The sequence below is a fragment of the Paroedura picta genome, chromosome 10, assembly GCF_049243985.1.
Source record: "Paroedura picta isolate Pp20150507F chromosome 10, Ppicta_v3.0, whole genome shotgun sequence".
Lineage (NCBI taxonomy): Eukaryota > Metazoa > Chordata > Lepidosauria > Squamata > Gekkonidae > Paroedura > Paroedura picta.
The window spans coordinates 21623097-21647051 of NC_135378.1; the positions used below are offsets into that span (position 1 = coordinate 21623097).

At 43.6% G+C, this 23955-nt stretch overlaps 1 long non-coding RNA gene across 1 annotated transcript; it reads right to left on the reverse strand.

Moving 5' to 3' along the window:
* Nucleotides 1-733: 733 nt before the first annotated feature.
* Nucleotides 734-22657, reverse strand: LOC143819049 (uncharacterized). Its single transcript, XR_013224741.1, has 2 exons — nucleotides 22586-22657; nucleotides 734-964 (listed from the first exon to the last, which is right to left on the reverse strand). It is a non-coding gene; the product is annotated as an uncharacterized LOC143819049 (long non-coding RNA).
* Nucleotides 22658-23955: the final 1298 nt, after the last annotated feature.

The window sequence follows — 23955 nt, forward strand, 5'->3', positions numbered from 1 at the left end:
TTCCATGTTAGACAAACACATAAGGAACTCTGAGAGAAGCCAATAAGCCTGTGAGAACATTAGCATTTCTAAAGACAAGAAAATAAGACCTTTGATCTTCAAATGCTTTTTTGTATCCGCACATTACTACAACATTTCACTTACAACAAAATCGGAGGTAAATAAGGTGATTCCTTAGTGCAATCCTTGAACAGAAAGTTAAAAGAAGTTCAATAAGAAACAACAGTTCAAGGCAAACTCACTGGTTCCCACTCGTGCAAATTACTGGACGAATGTTGGAGAAAATTGGAAGAGGGATTTTAATTACTGGTTTTCAAGCGGGCTTAACGCATCAAGGTTGCTGCTGAATTTCACATAACCAAAGAACAAGATTAATTTGGATGAATTGTTTCAAGACAAAATATCTTAGAAGTTTCCACAAGATTAAAAACATTTTGATACAGTCATTGAAAGAATTCAGGTTCCCCGCACCCCCTACTCACACATATATTAACATAACTAGCAATACCTGGATTAGCATTTACTATTGACCTGTTATATTGCAACAGTGATCCGACCCTTTGCCCACATAAACTTAGTTCTACATGACCTCCCAGAAAATCCAGGTCAGTGAATGCCAGCTGATAGCTAGAACGCAGGAAACCTAAATATAGGACTTTGAAGTCAGAATCACTGAACCTGCATGTATTGGCAAGCAGGTTTTTATACTTAGTATGACCCGTGGATCAAACAATAGAAGCTACACATTTTATGACCTACAAAACAAACCACTGTGGACTCTGAAACACTGTTGTGATTTTGAGATGCCGAGGGATGTCTGCATCTGTAAGAAATGAGTGATCTTTCCTTCTTTTCCTGTTCTCTGGAAGAAGTACTCTGAAGAAAGCCAGTCAAAGGATCTGTCTCCATGATCATTTCTGTGTTTGAGGGAATTGAGTCCTGTCAGACAGCCTCATGACCTAGACTGCAAGGAAATTATTATCTTCACATAACAACAACAACAACAATAGTAATAGTAATATATTTTTATATCCTATCTATCTTGGTATACTCAAGGAATATACAATACACCTACAATACATGTATAACAGTTCAACAATTTAATTAAGTTTTAAAGAAAATATTGAAACCTATAAAACCCACCTATTTTGTATTTTCAGATCTTCTGAGGGTTGGGTGGTGTTTAATTGGTAGAGATTAGATGGTTCTCAAAGAGGGAGGCTAGCATTTTCATGATGTTATTCCTGGACTGGCGGAATAACACTGTTCTTGCAGACTTTCTGAAAATGTTTAAGGCAGGCTTTCTGAACCAGAGTTTTGTGAAAACCTAGAGTTCCTTGACGGCCCTGGAAGGGTTTCTCAAATGAGTGGGAGTTTATACACACACACACAAACACACACACACAGTTAAGCTTTTATCAGGTGATATAACCATATGTAGTCATATGGTTATGACTCCCCTCCCAAAATGGCCAGTGATGGGCCTGGAGGGAGTGGGAATGGGAGGGACCCTGGGTGGGCATGTATAAAGATGTCCTTCCCAACCGTCTTTTGAAGACCACACCTCTTCTGGGGTTCCTCAAAGCCTGAAGAATGTTTCAGGGAGTTTTCAACAGTTAAAAGGTTGAGAAAGGCTGGTTTAAGATCTCTGAAGACCCTGATCTCGGTAGGAAGTGCATTCCACCAGACCAGGGACAGAGCTGAAAAAGCCCTGGCCCTAGTTGAGGCCAGTTTTACTGCTCTGGGACAAGGGCCCCTGAGCAGATTTTGATTGCACGATCTTTGGAGCACCTAAGGGAAGAGGTGATCCCATAGATATGGCCCATGCTGGAAACTGAGGAATGGACTGTTATTTGCCTAAATTGGGGGAGGGGGAGAAGCATGATCCGGTGGTTTTACAGTGAAGCCACAAAGTTGCCTAATTGTGAACAGATTTCTGTTTTTAGTTGGGCACAGAATATAAGAAATGCAAAAAAAAAGGGGGGGAGGGGGGGAGTCCTCTATTAAGATTTATCTTTCTATGTACCTCAGAGTACTCATCCAGAAAGCACATCAATTATATCTGGGCTCCAAGGAAATCACTCAGGAGAAATTTCCTTGTCATCCTGGTCCCAATGGAGCTATTTTCTTAAGGGGTCAAAGTAGGCAGAGAAACTCATGAGGTCTCATGAGTGCTCTTGAAATTGTTGCAAAATTCATATATATATTTGAAGGACATAATTATTACCCACACATTGTAGCAACTGAGAGATAACTGAATGGTCTAAGCAAGCAGAAAACTACCTTTCATAAACTGGACAGAGGGGCTGAAAAGCCCCTGGTTGGGATGGGAAGTGCTCACTACAAGCCCTTCTTGCCTGCTGCTTCTCCAAAAAGAGGAGGAAAGGGCTGTTGTTGTTTTTTTAAAAAGATCACCAGCCTTGCTAGCATACCATCTCACCTGCGAGAAAACCCAGAAGAAATGGCAGTAGCATCAGGAGAAGAGCTGTTTTTTAGACCTCATTTCCCCCCCCCACAGAGATCTGCTCAAGCTGGCTTACAACCTCAACCATAAAAAAGCCAATGCCCCCCAAACAAGCAAGGTATAAAAACCAGAGGAAAGCAAGGTATAAAAACCAGTCATCTTCATCATCTGCATCCATCTAGGCCAGGGGTAGTCAAACTGCAGCCCTCCAGATGTCCATGGACTACAATTCGCAGGAGCCCCTGCCAGCAAATGCTGGCAAGGGCTCCTGGTGAATTGTAGTCCATGGACATCTGGAGGGCCGTAGTTTGACTACCCCTGATCTAGGCTTTTAACAACAACAAAAAACACCACCCCCCCTCCCAAAAATGGATTTGTCAAGTTTGTTTCTTCTTGAAGATTCAAACTAAGGAAATTAGAAAACACCAAAGGTCCACCTTGGGGAAGGAAGAGTGGCCCAGAATCTGTATTGGGAACTTTTTCTCATGCTCCAGGAAAAGATGCCTGCGAGTCAGGCCCAGAGTAATGTGTATGCAGGAATGGATGCTGCCCCTGGCATTTCCTGAGGATTAATGAATTAATAGCCATTTGAGACAAGTAGTAGCCTGAGGCAACATTCCTCATTATTTCTTCAAGAAATATACTGAGTATTCCTAGGACTCAGGATTTGGGTTTTCTTCCCCCTCCCTTCCTATTTAGCCACAAACTAAACTCTTTTACATTTCCCCCCAGGGGCAGCGTCTTCAATTTTCCTAGACTGCCCTAAGCGCATCCATTTGGAATGGGAGGTGTACCTATATTGGGTAGTCATATAATATTTATGGGTGACAATTTTAATTGGTAATACTCCTCTGTGGTCTCCCCTCCCTGCTGAATTTAAACGAAATTGATGCAGGCTGCAACGGGGTTTGGTTATAAACAGAGAAAGGAAACTTCACTTCCGGAGGGAAAACTGCAAGTCTTGCAGAATATGACTGTTCTTTCTGACCCAGGGTAATTCTGGGAAGCAAGAGAGACCATTTAAAGTGTTTCATGTGTATGTGTATGTGAAGTTTGGGTATCCATGAGGTCTTCTTGTTGGGGAGAGTGGATAACAGGGGCATGCCACTGAGTTGTAACTGACTCATGATGGCACGTTGCAAAGACTTGGCGTGACCTCAAAGAGGCAGCATCATGCTGACGATATCAAGGTGACGCTCTGGTATATGGGCAAAAACTTTATGGTAGAAGCCAGATTCACTATAGAATTTTTGTCCAAATCCAAGGGCATTACCCTGACATTGTTGCATGATGTCAAGACTTCTAGGTAGCCATGTGCAAAAAAAAAAAAAAAAAAAAAAAAAACAGACCGTTTGGGCTTTGGCTTGAACCAATTCAGGCTGAATTTAAAGTACCTGAAGCAGTCTTAACTTTTTTGGATTCAGCCAAATTGATTCTGAAAAGTTTCAGGTGAGGATGTTTGGCTCCCCTTTCCCAAGCAACAGAGAATGTCTCCACTGCTTGAGAGGCGGGGGAAGAGAAAGGCCACCAAACAGCTGACTTGTCATTGTCAGCTGTTTGGTGTGGTGCTCTGTAAAAATGCCTCTCTATGCCTTTACGGGCAGAGCTGCCCGCAATTGAATAGGGAGGCATTTAAAGACTGCCCTACATAACAGCTGATACCGGCAGGTAAAGCATGCTTTAAATATAAAGAGCACCACACATTTTGCTATCAGCTGTTATGTGGAGGTGCCCTTTATAAGACTTCCCAATACCATTGAAGGCATAGAGTGTCCTTTCAAGAGCTCCCCACATAACAGCTGATAGTGAGAGGCATGGAGCTCTTTAAAGGCCTTCCAAATACTGAAGTCAGCATTGAGTCAGATACTTTTCAGCTTATCTGAACCAAATCAGTCATGCCTACTTCCGAGTCATGTTGGAAGTGATGTAGACAGGTCACTGCAATATTGTCTGAGCCTCCCTCTCACTCACAGTATGTCCCCCACCCTCCACTGGCTGACAGGAGGGATCTGGCAACCCTAATACCATGCCACCTTTCCTCCAAACTGGCATCTATGCCATCCTAAAACTACTACAACAAAAGAGAGCCAATGTTTTGAAAGTATTTTTCCTCCTTGTTACTTGAATGGAGTTCTAGTCAAAGGCCATGTATTTTAGATGCAATAATATATTAGGTGCTTTACCAAAAATGTCTTATAAGCTATAGGAGTAATACCTTTATAACAAAACTCATGTTTAAATGGCTCTTAGTAGTTCACTAAAAAACAGGGCTTCATCAAACAAAACACAGTCTTCCAAATATTTGGGGGATCTTCCTCGTGTACATCACCTCTGATGCCATATTCCATTGAATAATGCACATGGCAGATCTTGCATATTCCAATATTTCTAAACCAGGAGTTGGAAACCCTGTCTTTTATTATCTTTGCAGCAGTAATTTGGGAGGGGGCAGGGCATTCCCCAAGCATTTATTCCCCCTTGCGATTCCCTGCAATCCCCAATTTACCGTATTAATATTATGTACAGAATCACTAATTCAATCAGTGTTTGGGTTCATTTTCTTTGGAAATAACTCCATCAAAAAGAAGAGGGAGGAAAATGTATAAGAGGAGAGCAGGCTCAAAGGATTAACATTCCTGAAATGCTGAGAGGGAGTTGTTTATTCAGTGGTAGAGGTCACATAATGGACTCATGCATTCATGGAAGCTGCAAGGATACCAGAGAAGATCATTTGACTTAACCTTTTTTTCTGAAGGGTCATTAAAGAGCCGAGAAGGAGCGGCACAAAGTCATAAACATTTGCTATATTCTTCCCTGACCCATGACCTTGTAGGAACTCCAGCTGGGTTGTTAATCCCATAGCACTATACTGACACACAAATGCTTCCAGAGCCTACATTTTAAACTTTCTACACTCAAAATGATTTGTTGAATTTTTTTGTTGGCCATCAAATCACAGTTGGATCACTGCAACTCTTTAGGGCTTTCACGGCCAGAGATGTTCAGAAGTGGTTGTCCATTGCCTGCTCTTGCATAGCAACCATTTCCCCTCATGGCCACCCATCCACATACTCACCAAGTCTGACCCTACTTAGCTTCCATGGTGTGATAAGACAGGCCTAGCTTTGGCTATCCAGGCAGCTGCAAAAGTTCCCAAGGGAAATTAGCCTCCAGTGAACATGTATTTGCACTCCAGATATACTTGGAGGGTGTTTCTTATTGTATTTAATTTTTCAAGATTATAATAATTGATAAATACTTTCAGGGGTAACAGTGTGGTGCATGAACAAGACTGAGCAAAACCCATTCCAGATTTTTGTGAACATTTTTGTCAGGGTTTCCCCGCCATATTTCTTCTGATGATTTTCCAGAATTTCTTGGGAAATCACCAACATTGGCCATGATTTCATTGTCATAATACCCGGATTTCCCAGGAATGCCTGATTTCAGATTTCAGATTTCAGGGTCAACCCTAGATAGCACTTGGAAGGAATACCAAGGAATACCACGGTCATGATGTGGCAGAAGGCAATGGCAAGACCACCTCAAACATCTCTTGCCTTGTTGCCAGACAGCCTTAGGATTTCCTGCCTATATTACATACATGCCATACTATAAAAAATTAATAATTGGGTTCTTTGTTCATTAGCCATCTTGATGACCAATCTAGGAAACACTGGACTCTTTACTGCTCTTCTTTGAAAGGAGGATGCAATTGCATAGCCAAGTCCCATTGGCAACATAACATTGTGATGTGATCCTGTTCCTTTCCTATTTGGCTGGATTTCCATCAATGGTTATGTAGCAACATTCTGTTGGTAAACTCTAACTGGCTGGAATCACTCATATGAGTAATTCTGTATGCTCTCTCATTTTCCCAAAAATAACCAGTCCAGTAACAGAGATGGTGGCAGTAGTCGTAGAAAGAATAACACTGAAAGGTTTCAAAATGCTGAAAGTTGTGCCCTGAGCAATTTTTCTTTCCTCAGCCTGCAGGAGTAGAAGATTCCGTAACACAGAGGAGTTGTCCCCAACCCCCAGTCCAGGGACCAGTCCGTTGATCAGTCGGTACTGGGCCGCGGCCCCTCCTCGTCCTCCTCCCTGGCTGCTGCCTTGGGGGCTGCCCTGCTACTCTGCTTCAGCAAAAGACTACCTCCCCTGGGCCTTAGTAAAATTGTCAAGCGTTGACCGGTCCTCCATGATAAAAAGGTTGGGGACCACTGCCATAGAGTCAGCGAGATAGATAGAAATACAGACCACTGACCTTTCTTGTTTCTCTGAGGCTGTCTCTTTAAGGTTTGACTGAGTCTTTTAATGACAACTTCCTGTTTCCTGCCTCCTCTGTCCAGATTGCCTGGCTGCAGATGCCTCCCGAATCTTTCCCCATCCAGCTAGCTAGATTAGATTAGGAACTATATTCTTACTTTTCCTTTCTAGAATGGAGTTCTCTAATAAATAGCTGTTACATTAATAGCAAAACCAGAGTCTATGCTTTCTTTCTTTATGTTCTTTTTTCTTTTGGCCTACATATACTCAGTAGCCAGTGATGCCATGCTGTGCAGTGCACACTAGCTTATTTAAGCACTCTGCTAACTTTTTGGATACTACAGATCCATAACATGGTTCCGAACACTCAATAGCCAGCACAGAAAAAAGATAAAACTTTCACATCACCAGAGTGTTCTCTGGGAATATTTCTACTCATGTAAGATGATTATTAAAGCTGGCAAATCACAGTTGGTGCCACTGCATAAGCATTTCAATTCCAATTAATTTTGGTGTAGGGAGGGGAAATTTCCACCGGAATTGAGCTCCTGATTTCCATGCCAGAAGTTACAGGTTGAACACCAACCACCTCCGTCTAGAAGGATCTCAGGCTTGAGAGAGAACCTAGAGAGATGCTGTCAGACTGAGTGGGTAATATGTACTTCCTTTATAAAGCTGTATCTTGTATGAAATATCCAGATCTGCAATTGTACAAACTGAGAACTGCGTGAGGATGGATTTCAAAAGCTGACTGGATCCAGACAGACAGATTTAAATTTATACATCACTCTGCTGGAGCAGACTCAACACAATGCAAGGGTAGAAAATGGAAGAAAGTCGTATCCCTCAAAAGCGGCTTGACCATGTTTTTCTGACCTGATGCAAGCTAGTGCGAACAGGTAAATAAGTTCTGCTAGCAACTGGCTATTAAATGGTTCTATCGGAAATGACAGGGGGAAAAACATTAGCAAACAGTTCCTAAAATGGAATAAAAAGGCAGTTGGAAATGGTTAGGATCTTTTAGTAGATCAACATAATCAGCATTATGGTTCACGAGTTACAATTTGGGCCCCAATGCAGAATCCTTTGTAGTGCCAGGTTTTAATTAATTCCAGTATCCCAGGATATTACATAGGACTTGAGAGTCCCGAGAATGATTAAAATGTCACGTTCTGTCAGTTACAAATCGACTGAAAGCTCAGAAAGTCAGAGGAAACTGTGCACAGTTCCAGAATTAATTTTAGAAACGCTCCTAATTAATGGGGAATTAGGAACGGAACGCAGCAAAGAACAAAAGTCCAGAACAATCAAATGCGAAAAAGGAAACTCACTCAACCCTATCCTGGAAACGTATTTGGGAATCTGTAAAAGAACCGGTCGAGGATTGAACATTTGACGAATAAAAAAAAAATAAATAGCTTTCTCGTTCTGTTCTCTGCATAGCTCACTGGACAAGCCTTGTGCTGCGTGTTCATTAGGACACAAAATGAATCAAAGATTTGCTTGGCACAAACGATATCTGAGATGCCTACACAGCTTTCCTGCCCTCATCAATAACATCCCAGCAAACGTGGTATTGATGAAGTGTAATGCAAAGCCCCTTAATGCCGGCGTTTGCCACTGCTTAGTCATCAGAAGAACAAAGATAACCAAATTTCAGAGCAAGCAATTTATGTGAGAAATCCCAGTGCTAATGGATATAGGTGCAAGGATTCATTAAGCATTTTCTGCTACATTAGTTCAGCCCGTAATGTTCAGAAGAATTCTTCAGGATGAGTGGAAATGCAGTATTCAAGAGCTTTTTCTTACGTTCTCAGAGATACTGTTTGGAGCAGGTCCCCTTTGCAAGGCCAACACAGCCTTCTACAACAAAAAATACAGTATTTGCTGGCATATAAGACTACTTTTCCCCCCTGAAAAACATGCCTCCAAGTGGGGGTGTCGTCTTATACGCCGGGTGCACTTCAGTTGGGATAGACATAGCTGCCCATAGTGGCCCATAGTACTGTATTTTGAGTGGAAATGTTGGGGGGTCGTCTTATATGCCCAGTCATCTTATACGCCGGCAAATACGGCAATTGGATTCAGACATTATATCATACACGTGTTGAGTCCGGACCCCCCCTGGGATCCTTGTAGGTTAGCAAAGCCATGGAGGGGATAGGCCAAAGTCCTTGTTCCTTGTGTGTTACAGACACAACCCATGCTCGTGTGGGAATTATGCAAAACCTACGCCTCAAATTTAGCATGTCTGACACAGATGCAAACTGTTCATTCCAGAGCACAGGATTACACAGATTACTTGCTGGAACAAACATGGGAAACCCGGATGCTGAAGTGTCAGTTTCCTGCTTCCCAAGAGCCAGCATGGAATAGTGCCTGACTAGGATCTGGGAAATCCAGATTCAAATCCCCACTCTGATATGGAAGCCTGCTGGGTGAGCAGAGGCTCACACATGCTCAGCATAACCTACCCTACAGGGGTTCTGTAAGGATAAAATGGAGGAGGGGAGAATGATGTGAACTGCTTTGGATTCCCATTGGGGAGAAAGGTGGGATACAAGCAAAGTCAATAAATAAATGAGAATAATTAACAATCCTTGGTATATATATGCATGGAGGTTCTTTTTAAAATGATTTATTGATTGTATTTATATATCGCATGGCATGTGCATAGAATGGGAAGATAATGTATTCTAGGCCAGATTAGCCAAGGATTCTGTTTTTTTTGGAGGGGGGCATTATCTGGGCATGAAATTGGGGTCACTGTAGGTGGGCAGGTAGTTGTGAATTTTCTACATTCTTCAGAGGGTTGAATTGGATGGAGCTGGAGGTTCCTTCCAACTCTATGATTCTATTATTCTAATATAGCCAGGAGATCCTAAGACTGTCTGGATGTCAGGCAAAAGATGTTTGGAGGTGGTTTGCCACTTACTCTGGTATTACTTGGAGGTCACCCTGCCATGTGCTAACCAGGACCTTCCCTACTTAGCTTCTGAGATCTGACTGGAGCAGGCTTGCCTGGCCTAGCCAAGTTAGGTTCTTAAAATGAGACATTTTCCAACATGTCTTTCCCCTCCCCCTTCAATTACATTCAGAATTATATACTTAAGGAAAGTGATAACATCCCCCCCTCAATGTGTGGATTAGAACTCTATCACTCCAGATCTCCTTTTGAAGAAGAGTGCCCTTTCAGTTCCATGTTGACCCTATCCAACTCTCCTAAACAGAACTACCCAACTCCAGATGTCCTTTCTACTATAACTTTAGAATGTTGCCAAACTTACCCGAATTATTGCATCTTGTCTCTGATGCCTCCCCCAAAATAAGATGCAGGACAACACACAAGAGCAGGGGTGGCTGAACTGTGGTTCTCCAGATGTTCATGGACTACAATTACCATGACCCTCTGCCAGCATGGCCAACTGGCTGAGGCTCATGGTAATAACAGTCCATAAGCATCTGGAAAACCAAGGTTTGGCCACATCTTCACAAGAACTTAGTTGGTTTTGATGGCTGGTTTGTATCATAACATAAATATCCTTTGCCCTATTTTAAGAAGAGCTGTTTTTTGTACCCCACATTTTACTACCCCAAGGTGTCTTAATGTGGCTTACAATTGCTTTCCCATCCTATTCCCAGAACAGACAACCTGTGAGGTAGATAAGAAGAGAGCTCAAGATCACACCCAGCTGGCTGCATGTGCAGGAGGAGTGGTTCTCCATATTAGAAGCTACCATTCTTAACCATGACATCAAGTGCTCTCAAGGGTCAGTAGCACTAGGCAGCCCCAGAAACTGCTGCAACTCCATCAAATTCAGCCAGTGATTTTGCCAGCCTTGAAAAAAGATGAAAAATAGGCTGAGGCATGCCAAGTTTCATCTTCAGATTTCCACATAGATGACAACAGGTTATGTTGATGCTGCTTAAGCCTAGGACATTCTCTCCTACCCCCACACAACTTATGATAGGCTGTGGTGGAAATGGCCTTCCATCAACACATGGTTCTTTAGAATGCTTGCTGATTCCACCCTACCTATCCTGAACAACCAAGTCAGAGATTGGTCTTATCTATCATCCCCCACAAAACATCATGAGCAGGTAAAAAATAAGCCAATAATAGGGGAATTCAACAATCTCCAATATGTCAGTGATGCCTCACAGAATAAGGTAGGTCACTCAGTAGCACACACCAAATCCTTTGAGGGACCAATCTTGCTCCTGGCTCTAGCTCCATTGGCTGGATAATCTCCAGTCCCACTAATCCCCCCTTTATTTTGAACTTAGAAGAAGCCAGAACAATAGCCATAGATGCATTGCCCTCAGAATTCCTCAGATGTTTTGACCAAGAATGAAGTTCTGTATTTCCTTCAAATTTCACTTGGCAACTGAAAATATACTACAAAATTGTCTACCTCTACAATTTTTTTCTCATCTTAATAAAGTTTGTGGACTTCTGACAAAATTTATCATGGTGTTCTTTTTTCCAAACAAGAACTTCTACTTTCACTTTATATTCTACATTCCTTTTACACAAAATCCATTGATAACTAAAGGATTAATTGTGTAGTACCTACGTGCCTTTTTAATGCCTCCTTTGGAATCCTTAGTGAGGAACTATGTAAAAAGGTCTTTGTTCTCACCTTTAAGATCATACATGATCTAAAGAACTGCCTGACTAATTACACACATACCCCAAGGACATAGCATGTGGCCAGTTCTAACTGGCTAGTCATTCCTGTCCTTTGAGAGATACATTTGACCTCAAACAGGGCCAGGATCTTTTCAGTCCTGGTCCCTATCTGGTGGAATGAGCTCCCAGAAGAGCTGTAGGCCTTCAAGAGATAGCACAGTATTGGAGGGCCTGCAAAAAGGAGCTCTTCTGCCTGGTATTTGGTTGGGGCCAATAACATCATTGAGTTGGCACCCTCCTACAATGGACCCACTCCTCTGGAATGAGGAATATTATTGGCAGCTGCTTGGATAATATTGTGTCAAAGGAATCTTAAGAAATGTTTTAACTAGCTTTGTTTTAATGAATATTGCAACTGTGTTAAAGCTTTAATTTTCTGTGTACTTATTATTATGTTGTTAAGTGCCCTGAGCCAGGTTGCCAGGAGGGGTGGCATATAAATCTAAATAATTAATGAGCAATTAATAAATAGAAATGTCATTGCCTTGTTTCCCAGGAAATCCCTGAGAGGCTTCAAAGAGAATAATGCACATGTAAATAAATGGGGGGGGGGAATTATCTATTTTGATTCCCATCTCCCCCCCCCCCACCCCGCCTCTCCGTGTGGAACCGATGCTGGTTTTGCAGATTCAATACATGCAGCGTGAATTAAGGTAATATCAGCTTTGAACCGATGCAAACAGAATTTGAAAATGACAAGGTGAAGAGCTGAAGGAACCCTGGCAGAGGGCCTAGCTTTTAAGCCGTCTGTGGACTTCAGTGACAGAGAAATGTTTGAAGGGACAGAAATGTGTGTTGGCAAGAGTGCTTGATCCGTGTTTCAGGGGAATAATTGAAACCACGCTTCCTTTCATGAAGGCAAAAGGCATAGAGAAAAAAAGAGAAACAGTGGGACTATGTTATCATAAATAGAAATGTTTCAGGCCATGCTGTTCTCCACCGCCTCCTTCCTTCAGATCTCAGGAAGTTAAGTGCACACTATAAAGCAGACCTCTACAGTAGAAAAAGAGAGACCCAGAATACAAGTGGAGAAGACGTGTTGTGGTTAGAGATGGGTGGATCCATTTGGATAAGTTAAAATGTACCCAAATCCAAGCTGAACTGAAAAATCAAAATCAGTTGAATCACAGGTACCTGAATGAATTTGGCCTAGATTCAGCTGCTTTGGCATATAAAATAACATATCCAAACAGCTGATGATCAGCTGTGTTTCAGGGTCTTTAAATGTTTTCTGTGCAGGCTGTCACAGGCCGTAGGATCTCTCTGCAGCTTGGGAAGGAGGGTCAAAGAGCCACCAAACAGCTGATCAAATCACAGATCAGTTGTTTGGGGATCTTTATATGCTTCCCCCTTCCACCAGAGCCTTTCCAGGCAGTGGAGGCTTGATACCCACTTCCATGGGGGAGGATGAGTGTGGGGTGAACATAGTCACCCTACACTTGCTCTATCTGATCATTTAGGACCCAGCTGTCAGCTTGCTTCAGGGAAGGGAGGCACAGGGAATGTGTTGGAGTAAGGAAAGGACTTCTTTGGTAGCTGTTTAAATGTCTCTTTCCCTGCTTCAGTCTTCTTAAAGAACAAAAAAAAAGCTGGGTTTTGCTACATGGGAAAGCTGGTGGGAGAGTAGAGCCACCAAACAGCTGATACTGAGAGATCATCTGTTTGGCAGTTCTAGAGGCATTTAAGGATACTCTATAGATTCAGCAGAATTAATTGGCTAAATCTGAACCAGTGATCAGTGATTTTGTATTTGCCCAGATTGATTCAGCCCGAATACAAAAAGTACCATAAATTGTCAAGCAATGCCCCCAACCTGCTATGGTTACTAATGAGAGATAGACAGCCGTTGAAGATAATTACTTGTGTGATACAGTTCTACAGAGAAACTACAGTTCTGTAGTCTCAGGAGCATCAGTGAACCTTATAAAACCCAAAATGACAAGTAACACACTACCTGATTGGCCCTCATCCAGGAATGGCCCATGCAGGTAGTTTAGACCCAATCAGGCATCAACTCTCAGCTAGGAAGGGCTTAATAAGGGTTCAGCTCTCCACCTCCAACTTCCTACTGGATTCAGAGGTTTGCTGGGTAAAAGAGGAGGCACCCTCAGAGCATGTCCTGCTGACAGTACACTGCCCTGGCCTCCTGCCCACTTTCAACTCAGAAGACATGGTGGGGGTGACCTGGGGAAGCCACTGAGAACCTTCTGGAGGTGAGGGGCTGAAGAAGGCCCAGAAATGGCCAGATAATATCCCTCTGGGATCCAAGGTGCCAAGGAAAAGCCTCTGTCCTGTGAAAGTTTACCTATTAGTAAGTGATAGCCCTCGTCCAGGAATGGCCTGCACTAGTAGTTTAGCCCCAATCAAGAATCAGCCCTCTTCCAGGAAGGGCTTAACAAGGAGTCAGCTCTCCAACTTCCTACCAGTTTCAGAAGTTTGCTTGGCATAATAGGAGCCAGCCTCAGAGCATGCCCTGCTGCCAGTATGTTGCCCTGGTCTCCTGGCCTCTTTCAAATTGGAGGACATGGGAGGGGAGCTGGGGCAGCCTCTGCAAACCTTTTGGAGATGAGGGACTGAAGAAGGCCCGGAAACAGTCCCCTGCCAGCCCTCTGAGATCCAGGGTGCAGAGGAAATGCCTCTGCCTGGGAATGATTACTGGTTGCACCAATAGAGCAGTCACCAGAACTGAAAGGCAGCTACAGTTTGGAATATGCTAAGTTTGGTTTCCTAAGAGAATGGATGAATTGTGAGGGAGCTTTCTTTAGAGCAGAGTCAATTCCCAGGAAACTGTAACAGCCTTCTTGAAGATAGAAAGCTTGAAAAGTATTGGAAGGAAGTGACCAGGGATTTTAGAATTCTTACAATTTCTTTGATGGGAAAGTATTGAGCATCCGCCTGACATATCTGGATGATTTTCTTGGACAGTTGTATTTCGGGATGCTTAAAAAGACATAAAATGTAGTGCTGGCTTATTGCATATTGATCTCCTATATCTGTAACAGAAAAACCCCAACAACCAAAAACCTGATGCTACATTGGGGATTTCTTTATAGCCTGTGGTAAGACTTAATATTTTTTTGATTACATCACTTAAAGAAAAGAGATTTTTTTCCACCCCGCTTTCCCCGGCCCTCAGCTTCCAAACAGATTTGAAAAAAGACGTGCTAGAAGGGGAATTTAATCACGAGCCGTGTTTACATAAGCTTATCCACAGAAGAGGAAACCATTCATTGCTAATCCATCATTAATCAATACCTAGAGCTGTGTTTCCCTGAAGTTCTTCAATATTGCTGAGATATGTGCCTTCCCCACCCCAATTAAAATTTGAGTCAGACTTCATTCATATATCTTTACAAAAATCACTCTTAAGATGCAGCATGCTGCAAATTTTAATTACTGTCATTGCCCTGCAGTCAATGAATATACCTTTATGAATGCGCCTGGGATGAGCCGGAATTTGTGGATTGGGTCCCCAAATGGGTGAGCGAAAAAGAAAAGGAACATAGCACATTCCCATTCATACAATTCAGGTGGGTAGTCATGTTGGTCTGAAGCAATAGTGCAAATTTTGAGTCCACTGGTGCCTTTAAGACCATCAAATTTCAGTTCTGGATATAAGCTTTCATGTGAAGACACATGTACTCACACAGCTTATACCCAGAACTAAGCTTTGTTGGACTTAGTGCCACTGGACTCCACATTTATTCCATTAATACAAGTGAATTCTCTTGGAATATGCCAAATTTGCAGCGTGCCTGATAGAGCAGAATATAAAGAGCATCCTGCAAGGGGCATTGGAGGAGATATATATTGAGCATGGTTAGAATAGGAGCCTCTTGTGGCACAGAGTGGTAAGGCAGCTGTCTGAAAGCTTTGCCCATGAGGCTGGGAGTTCAGTCCAAGCAGCCGGCTCAAGGTTGACTCAGCCTTCCATCCTTCCGAGGTTGGTAAAATGAGTACCCAGCTTGCTGGGGGGTAAACGGTAATGACTGGGGAAGGCACTGGCAAACCACCCCGTATTGAGTCTGCCATGAAAACACTGGAGGGCATCACCCCAAGGGTCAGACATGACTCGGTGCTTGCACAGGGGATACCTTTACCTTTACTTTTAGAAGAGGAACTTGTTGATGATTTTGAAATTAGCTCCCCCAGTGCCCTAATTGGTCCAACAGGAGACAGCCTGCTTCTTTGAGTACATCTCCTTACTGCTTTCCTCCAAAACAGCAGTTGAACTGAAGAATGATTTCAAGTGACAGAACAGTTAGTTAGCTCTCTCCCTCTCTCTCTCTCCTCTGGTGTTCTGCTCCTCTTTGCATATTGAACGTCTTCCATAAAATACAAGGCCTCCCTATATGATGAAAGGATTCCCATCAACAGACCTTGTTGCTGGCAGAAGAAGTTTTTTAAGTACAAGTCCTGTGCACCATGACGTCACTTACTGGGAAAACCCAGATGTGATGTCAGATATCTTTCAATTAAAAAAGGCCTCCTTGTTAACACTTTGTGATAAATAGTTCTAGGAACAACCAGAAATTTCTCTCTCTCTCTCTCTCTCTCTCTCTCTCTCTCTCTCTCTCTCTCTCTCTCTCTCTCTCTCTCTCTCTCTCTCTCATTTCTGGCAGTTCCTAGAACCATCCAATGCCACTTCTAGAAAACCCAGATATCATGCCAGTAATGATGCCATGTTCCCACCTCCAGAACTTGGAGTTTTGGGGTGGAACCCATAGAGTTATGGAAGTGGCCATATAGGCCATCTAATCCAACCCCTGCTCAATACAGGATCAGCCTAAAGCATCCCTGATAAATATCTGTCCAGCCACTGCTTAAAGTCTGCCAATAAGGTGGTGCTCACTATCCCCTTAGACAGCCAATTCCACTGCTGAGCTACTCTGACTATGAAAAATGTTTTCCTGCTATCCAGCTAGTATTATTCTACACATTGTTTATTGTGGGTCCTCTCCTGTGCTGCCAACAGGAACAACTCCCTGCCCTCTTCCCAGTAACAACCTTTCAAATACTTAAAGACAGCAAACATGTCCCCTCTGAACCTTCTCTTCTCCAGGCTGAACATTTCCAAGTCCCTCAGCTTTTCCCCATAGGGCTTAATCCCCAGGCCCTGAATTATCCTCATCACTCTCCTCTGCACCCTCTCAATTTTGTCCATGTCCTTTTTGAAGTGAGGCCTCCAGAACTGCACACAGGACTCCGGAAGAGCAAAAACACAGTGCAGTCTCACCAATGTGGTATACAGCAGGACTATGACATCTTGCAATTTTAGTGTGTTGCCTCTGTTGACAGAGGCCAAGACTGCATTTGCCTCCTTAACCTCTGCATGACACTGCCTGCTCATAATTAGTTTACAGTTCAAATTTAAGCAGTGTGATATGGCCATAACCCCAGAGAGTTTCCACCTCAACAAAGAGAGCTCAACAAGCGTACAATACCATCCAGTCAACCCTACTAAACACTGATTTACTTGAGGGGGATTTGAGACCTATGGCCTGGAGACCAGTTATATTTCTAAATCTCTAGGCTTTTACTGGAGACTGGCAACCTCATTGTGTGTACCAGGCCTCTGGCACTTCGAAAAGGGCACGTTCATCTCAAAGTTAAGTAGAAAGGCTTTCTGTGCTAATTCTTTGGCTGAATCCCATAGTAAACTTCTGCTTGTGCGACAATTCCCGTGTAAGCAGAAATGCTAAATTTACTCCTGTCTGTCAATTTGTGCTAACAGAAAGCCTGAATAGACTTTCTGTATGGCCCAATGCCTCCCATTAGGCTGTAATAGTTGTCATGCTACAGAGAGGTTGTTGTGGGTTTGCCAGACTGTGTGGCTATGGTTCAGTAGCTTTAGTCCCTGAAGTTTTGCCCATAACTATGGCTGGTATGGCCTTTTAGTCAAGGCTATGGTCTTCCCAGTTGCAATGTATGGCTGCGAAAGTTGGACCATAAGGAAGGCCGAGCGTCAAAGAATTGAGGCTTTTGAACTCTGGTGCTGGAGAAGACTCTTGCGAGTCCCTTGGACTGCAAGGCGAACAAACCAGTCAGTCCTAGAGGAGATCAGCCCTGACTGCTCTTTAGAAGGCCAGATCCTGAAGATGAAACTCAAATATTTTGGCCACCTCATGAGAAGGAAGGACTCCCTGGAGAAGAGCCTAATGCTGGGAGAGATCGAGGGCAAAAGAAGAAGGGGACGACAGAGAATGAGGTGGATGGATGGAGTCACTGAAGCAGTAGGTGCAAACTTAAATGGACTCCGGGGAATGGTAGAGGACAGGAAGGCCTGGAGGATCATTGTCCATGGGGTCGCGATGGGTCGGACACGACTTCGCACATAACAACAACAACAATGGCTGGTATCTTCAGAGATAGGACATGGCAAGATAGGGGTCTCTCTGTGCCAAAGTGTTGAATGTGTGACCAGTTGCTGGACATTTTATTTACTTCTTGGAGGTTTTGTGTGTATGCGTTAATGCGTCAGATTCCTGTCTTATCAGAGAGTCTGATGAGGACAGCACGGGAGCGCACAGAAGCAACGGGCATTTCCACACTTGGGTAAAAATAGCATTATGCCAGCTGAATGGCATTTGATTCTGCATTCCCCCACAGGCAGCCAGCTGGGTGACCTTGGGTTTGCCATGACACTGATAAAACTGCTCTGACCGAGCAGTGATATCAGGGCTCTCTCAGCCTCACGTCCCTCACAGGGTGTCTGTTGCAGGGAGAGGAAAGTGAAGGTAAGCTGCTTTGATATGCCTCCGGGTAGAGAAAAGTGGCATACCACCACTACCACCACCACCACCACTACCTCATCCTTCGTTGCTCCAGGCTGTTCTCCATTTTTAAAAAAGCACTTTCCATCCTCTGTAAGAAGGGAGAAGCTTCTTTGCCTCCATATGTTTCTTTCGTTGGTGGCCTACTGATTGTCTGTTGGGGGATAGTCTTTAGACTGGTGAATCCAGTTTTTGGGATTCACCAACTCACACTTTAAAATGGCGAAAATAGCGAGCAGTTAGCTGGCCGGTTAGCTGCAGAAGATTGTTGATGCCATGTGGCATGGCTGGAATATAGCATCTTCAGAGGGTAAGTATGATGCTAAATTTATGGTGTCAAGAGAAACCCAATGTGTTACAAAAAAACAAAAACAAAAAACAACAATCCATGCGGGGCCAATATTTATGTGTACAGTAATGAATAAAAAAGCATAAAAGTTTATTATATTTCCTGTTTAAATCTCAATATTCAGTGACGAGGATCCAGAGGAAAACATTCACAAATGTATCCATCAAGCAATTCTGGACAAGGTTCCGATTTCATCAAAGATTTTTTTTTCACATCAAAGCGTTTAGAAAATATAAAGAATGTCCAGCTCTGAAGTGGAACCAAGCTCAATTTGTGTTCATTTTAATTCTTTCGTACTAAAGTGAGGTTATTTTTTGCCGCACGGTGCACCTCTCCTCAGGATCTTTGGAGAAACCTTGTCCAGAATTGCTTGATGGATACATTTGTAAATATTTGGTGTTTGTAAGCCACTTTGGGACACTTTCAAATAGTGAAAAGCAGGGTATAAAACCCAAATCGTCTTCTTCTGACGGGGTTTTCAGAAGAATTTGGAGAGGAGCTGTAGTCAGATGGAAGTTTCCAACTGTACGGTTCTGTTTTGAGCAGCTTACGTTTGGATCTAGAACAAGTGGTTTGGATCCAGAATGAATTTGCTGCTCTCAAAATAAGTCGCTTCAGCTAAGTGGGACAAAAATGGGGCAGAGAGGCCACGGAGGAACAGACAAAAACAAGCAACCCGGCACAATCCCTAACACAGCAGTCGGCAGCCTGTTCCATTCCCTCCGCAAAACACCTTCGGAAGCATTCGTACAAGGCTCAAGCACTGGCACTTTCACAGCTCTTCTAAAACACTGTTGTTCTTCTCACTCCGGCTAGCAGCCAGTTTAGCAGGAGACAATGAAGATTGTCTGGTGGGAAACAAATTCAGGATGCCGTCCAACACAGCTGGGAGGAAGCCAGCACTCAGCTGCTCGCTTGGCAAAAGGAAAGGCGGGGAAGCCACCGCTGCCTGGTTGTACCAAGAGAGATGGAGGTTCTTAGGTTAAAGTTTTGTCATGGCATTGAAAAAAGGCAGGCCGCTACGAACCCCTCCAGAGATGTGGGATTGGAAGCTGCCCATTTTGTTCTCTAGAAATGAAGACATTTAAACCCGGACTTCTGAAGGCTTCGAAAGCCTTATTTCAATGTGAAAAGGAAAAAGGGGAAAAAAATACGTATTGGGTTGGATCCAGAATGAATTTGCTGCCGTTGTAAGATGCTTCTGCCAGTGGAACTGAACTTTTCTGCCTCCCAACTTATGGTCCAACCCACTGATCTCCCCACAACGCTGCTAGTGCGGAACAGGGGACTATCAAGGGTGGTGGAGCAGCAAGGGAGAACTGGTCAAAATTCCCCTTTCCCTTCCTTCCCATTGGAATAAATGGGATCCTTGATCGAATCCTCTGAGTTAGATTCATCCAGCACTGCAGTACAATATCGGCTGATTCTTTCTCCCCTGCAGCCCCTCTCTAGGGTTACCAGGTCCCCCTGGGCATTGGCGGTAGGATATCCTGGAAGTTAGGAAATCCTGGAAATTTATAGTGGATCCTTTGGAGGATAGGGACCTCAGTGGTGTACAATGTCATAGAGTTCACCATCCAAAGCATCATTTTCTCTAGGACAACCAATCTCTGTAGTATGAGATGATCTGTAATTTTGAGGGATCCCCAGGTCACAGCTGACGGCAAGCAACCCTAATTGTCCGATTTGACTGCCCCCTCCCCCCGTGATGGTCCCCCTTCTATTTTCATTACTGGGAAAGCTAGTGGGATCCCACATCACATTTGCATTTCTCATCAGGTCTTGGTCATTACTTAGAAACAAGTCCAGGAATCACATTTCCCCCCCCGGTAGTTTCAGTGACCATCTGCTCCATGGCGCAATCATTGAGAGTATCTAGAAACCAAAACTCTTTCTCCTGATTTGAACACATCTTGACCAAATCAATGTATGGGTAGTTAAAATCCCCTATTACGACACTGTTACTTCGTCTATATGCTTTCCTTAGTTGTCTTAAGATCATACTTCAACCTTTGATCTGGTGGCAGTAACAAACTCCCAGAGTCAAGCTTCCTTTTGGGCACACTATTTCCACCGATAGCACTGGTGTAAGTGAAGCTATTCCTCTTACATTCTCAATCTTACTGGACTGTACACTCACACTGACATAGAGAGCTACTCTATCACCATCTCTGACTCTCCCCCCATTCTTCTAATCAAATATATAGATATATCCTCATTACACCAAGTTTCTGAAATGCCCTGAATTGTCTATGTTCTCCTCTGACACTAAGCATTTCAGCTCCCCCATAATAACTCAGACACTTATATATAAACATCTATAATTTCTAGGACACAGGCCTGCCACATTACTCCTGTGGCCTCTAGACCATGTCAGGTAGTCAGGATTCTTCATCACCCTGTTAGTGGCCAGTCCTAATCTATTCCCCTCTAGAACACTAACAGTTGCACCTTCATCACTTAGTGATGAGATATCCTGAACCACAGACATTTTTTTCTCTTATTGGCTTTCCCCCAAGATTTAGTTTAAAAACTGCTTTGCCAACTTTGAGATTTTAAGCACCAGCTGCCTGCTTCCTTTCAAGGACAAGTGGACGCTGCCTCTTTTTTACAGGCCCTGCTTGTTCAAAAAAGCCCCCCATTACCTAACAAATACAAACCTTTTCTTCCCTACACTATCATCTCATTCATTCATTGAGACTCCTAATTTGTGCCTGCCTGGAACAGATAGAACTTCTGAGAACGCTATCATGGAAGTCCTGGCCTTGAGTCTCCTACCCAGTAAACTAAATGTTTCCTCCAGGACTGCATAATAACATTTCCCTACATTGTTGGTGGCAACATGTACCATGACCAGTGGCTCTACCCTAGACTATGCACAATGTCCACTACCTTTACACCAGGCAGGCAAGTCACCATGGTCATATGCAGATTTGCAACCCATCTATTTATATGCTTAAGGATCAAGGCACCAGTTGTCAAGACCCCCCTCCCTCTTTGCCTAAGGATAGTTCCTTGGTAAAAAAGGATACCTGTTAACCAACTGAAGAAGGGGTCCCTTCTGCTGGAACATCCCCCTTTTCATCAGCGTGATACCCTGTTTCCCCTTGACTTCATGATCCCTGACAGTGGAATGGCTGCCGTTCTCAAGGTGAGACACATCTAACAAGTCCTGGGGAGTCTTATCTGTATGCATAACTCTGTGTCTCTTCTTCTTCAGGTCAGTTCCCTTGACCTCAAGTGCAAGTTCATTCCCTGAGAACCAGCAGCACCTTGCACCAAGCACATACTCATGACTTCAAGGCTCCTGGAGATGAAATGGCTTGACTGGCAGGAGGGAACACTGTGGCAAAGAAGTTGCAGAGTGGGAGAGGTTGGGACCTGGGGATTTGCTGGAACTGCAGATGATTTCCAGGCTACAGAGATCAGTCCCCCTGGAGAAAAGCCCTGGCTTTGCATCCCCATGGAGGTGCAGGGATGCAAGGCTCCAGTTGGGAAACCAAGAGAAATTCTGGGTGGCAGTGATTGCTAATACCAATAAACATAAAATAATTCTTAAAGTTGTCACCGTTTCTTCCTTAAATGAAAATATTTTATTCATAGTAAGATTTGCTTTAAAAAACTGAAAAAAAAAACTTTCAGTCAGCATGTTCTTCAGTTCAGTTCAATATCAGGGTAAATAAAAAACAGTTGTATATTACAATATAACATGAAAACATTGGATGGCAAAGAACTTACAGAGGGTTTCTCAATGTTTTTATCATTGAGAAACTTGTGAAATATTCTTAAGGCTTTGAGAAACTCCAAAAGTGGGATCTCCAGGTCCCAGTTGGAGGCTAGCATCCCTGCCACTGGTCAGGCATGCCACCCTCTAGGTGGGACCTGGAGAACCCACAGAGTGAAAGCTCCCCTCCAGGCTGCAGAGATCAATTCCCCTGGTGGAAATGGTAGCTTGGGATGGGCATTAAGGGCTGTGTTGCACTCCCCACTACACACAGAAAGAGAGAGAGAGAACACACAGAATACAAAAGCATTCATACCTTCTGAAATTGCAAGCCTTATTATTCACACAATCACCTCTCCATGTAGGAAATACCTGAGTGTCTCCCTACTGGGATTGCTCTGGAAAGTCATTAGCCAGAAGGTCAATATTTAAAGGAAAAGAATCCTATAACAGCCAATGAGCAAGTAAAAAAAAAAACTTACAATATCCTCCTGCAGCAGCTTCTTCTGCCTGTGCTCTAGCTATCTCTCTTTCAGGCAATGGCAGTTTGTATAATGTGGAGTATTGGTTAAGGAGAAGAAGAAGAGTTGATTCTTATATGCCTCTTTTCTCTACCCAAAGGAGGCTCAAAGCAGCTTACAATCCCCTTCCCTTTCCTCTCCCCACGACAGACACCCTGTGAGGGGGTGAGGCTGAGAGAGCCCTGATATTACTGCCCGGTCTGAACAGCTTTATCAGTGCCATGCAGCTGGATGCATGTGGGGGATCACAGGTTTGATTCAAACCTGGCTCACCAAATTAGAAGTCCGCACTCCTAACCACTACACCAAGCAACAGCTTATAATGTGTGAGCTGAATTTGATTTCCTGTTCCTTCACATGCTGGGTGACCTTGGGCCAGTCACAGTCATGTTAGAAACTGTTCTCATAGAACTCTCTCAGCCTCACCTACATTACAGGGTGTCTGTTGTGGGGGGAGGATTGGAAAACTATTATATGCTACTTTGAGACTACTTTGGGTAGTGATAAGCAAAATATAAAAAACAACTCTTCTTCTACTGGGAAGGTGCTACTGAGAAACAGTGTCTCTCCCCCTCCACATGTCCCCATGCTTCTGTGCCCCATCTACAGTTTCCCCATTTTCCATGCCAACTGACTCAAATTTGCTTTGTTGTGATGGTCTTAGAAAAATCGCAGCAAGACCAAGGTGGCATCCATATGGAAAGGGAAAATCTATATCTTCTTGGCCCCAGCCACACCACCATTATTTTCCCTGCTGCAATTGCCTGAGGTGGCTACCCCCAAAGCATTCCTCCCTTGTCAGATTGCAAATTGCAAACCTCAGATGACTTACTCATGAGTAAACATTCCCAGGGCAGAAGCTTTTCTTGGCACACAATTTATCCTGGCTGAAGGCCATGACTTACCTATGAGCATTCCCAGGCTAGAGGCTTTTCCTAACTGTATGCACACAATTTGACCTGATTGGCCCTCGTTGGTAGAGTGTAATTTAAACTGATTGGCCCTCACTCATAAATAATCATTTCCATCCTAGAGGGATTTCCTGGCTGTCTGCATGCAATTTGACTTGATTGGCCCTCATTGGCAGAGTGCAAATTGAACTGACTGGCCCTCATCGGCTGAGCGCTCTCTCCCTGTTGGTAGCATTCCTCAAGAAAGGGTCGAT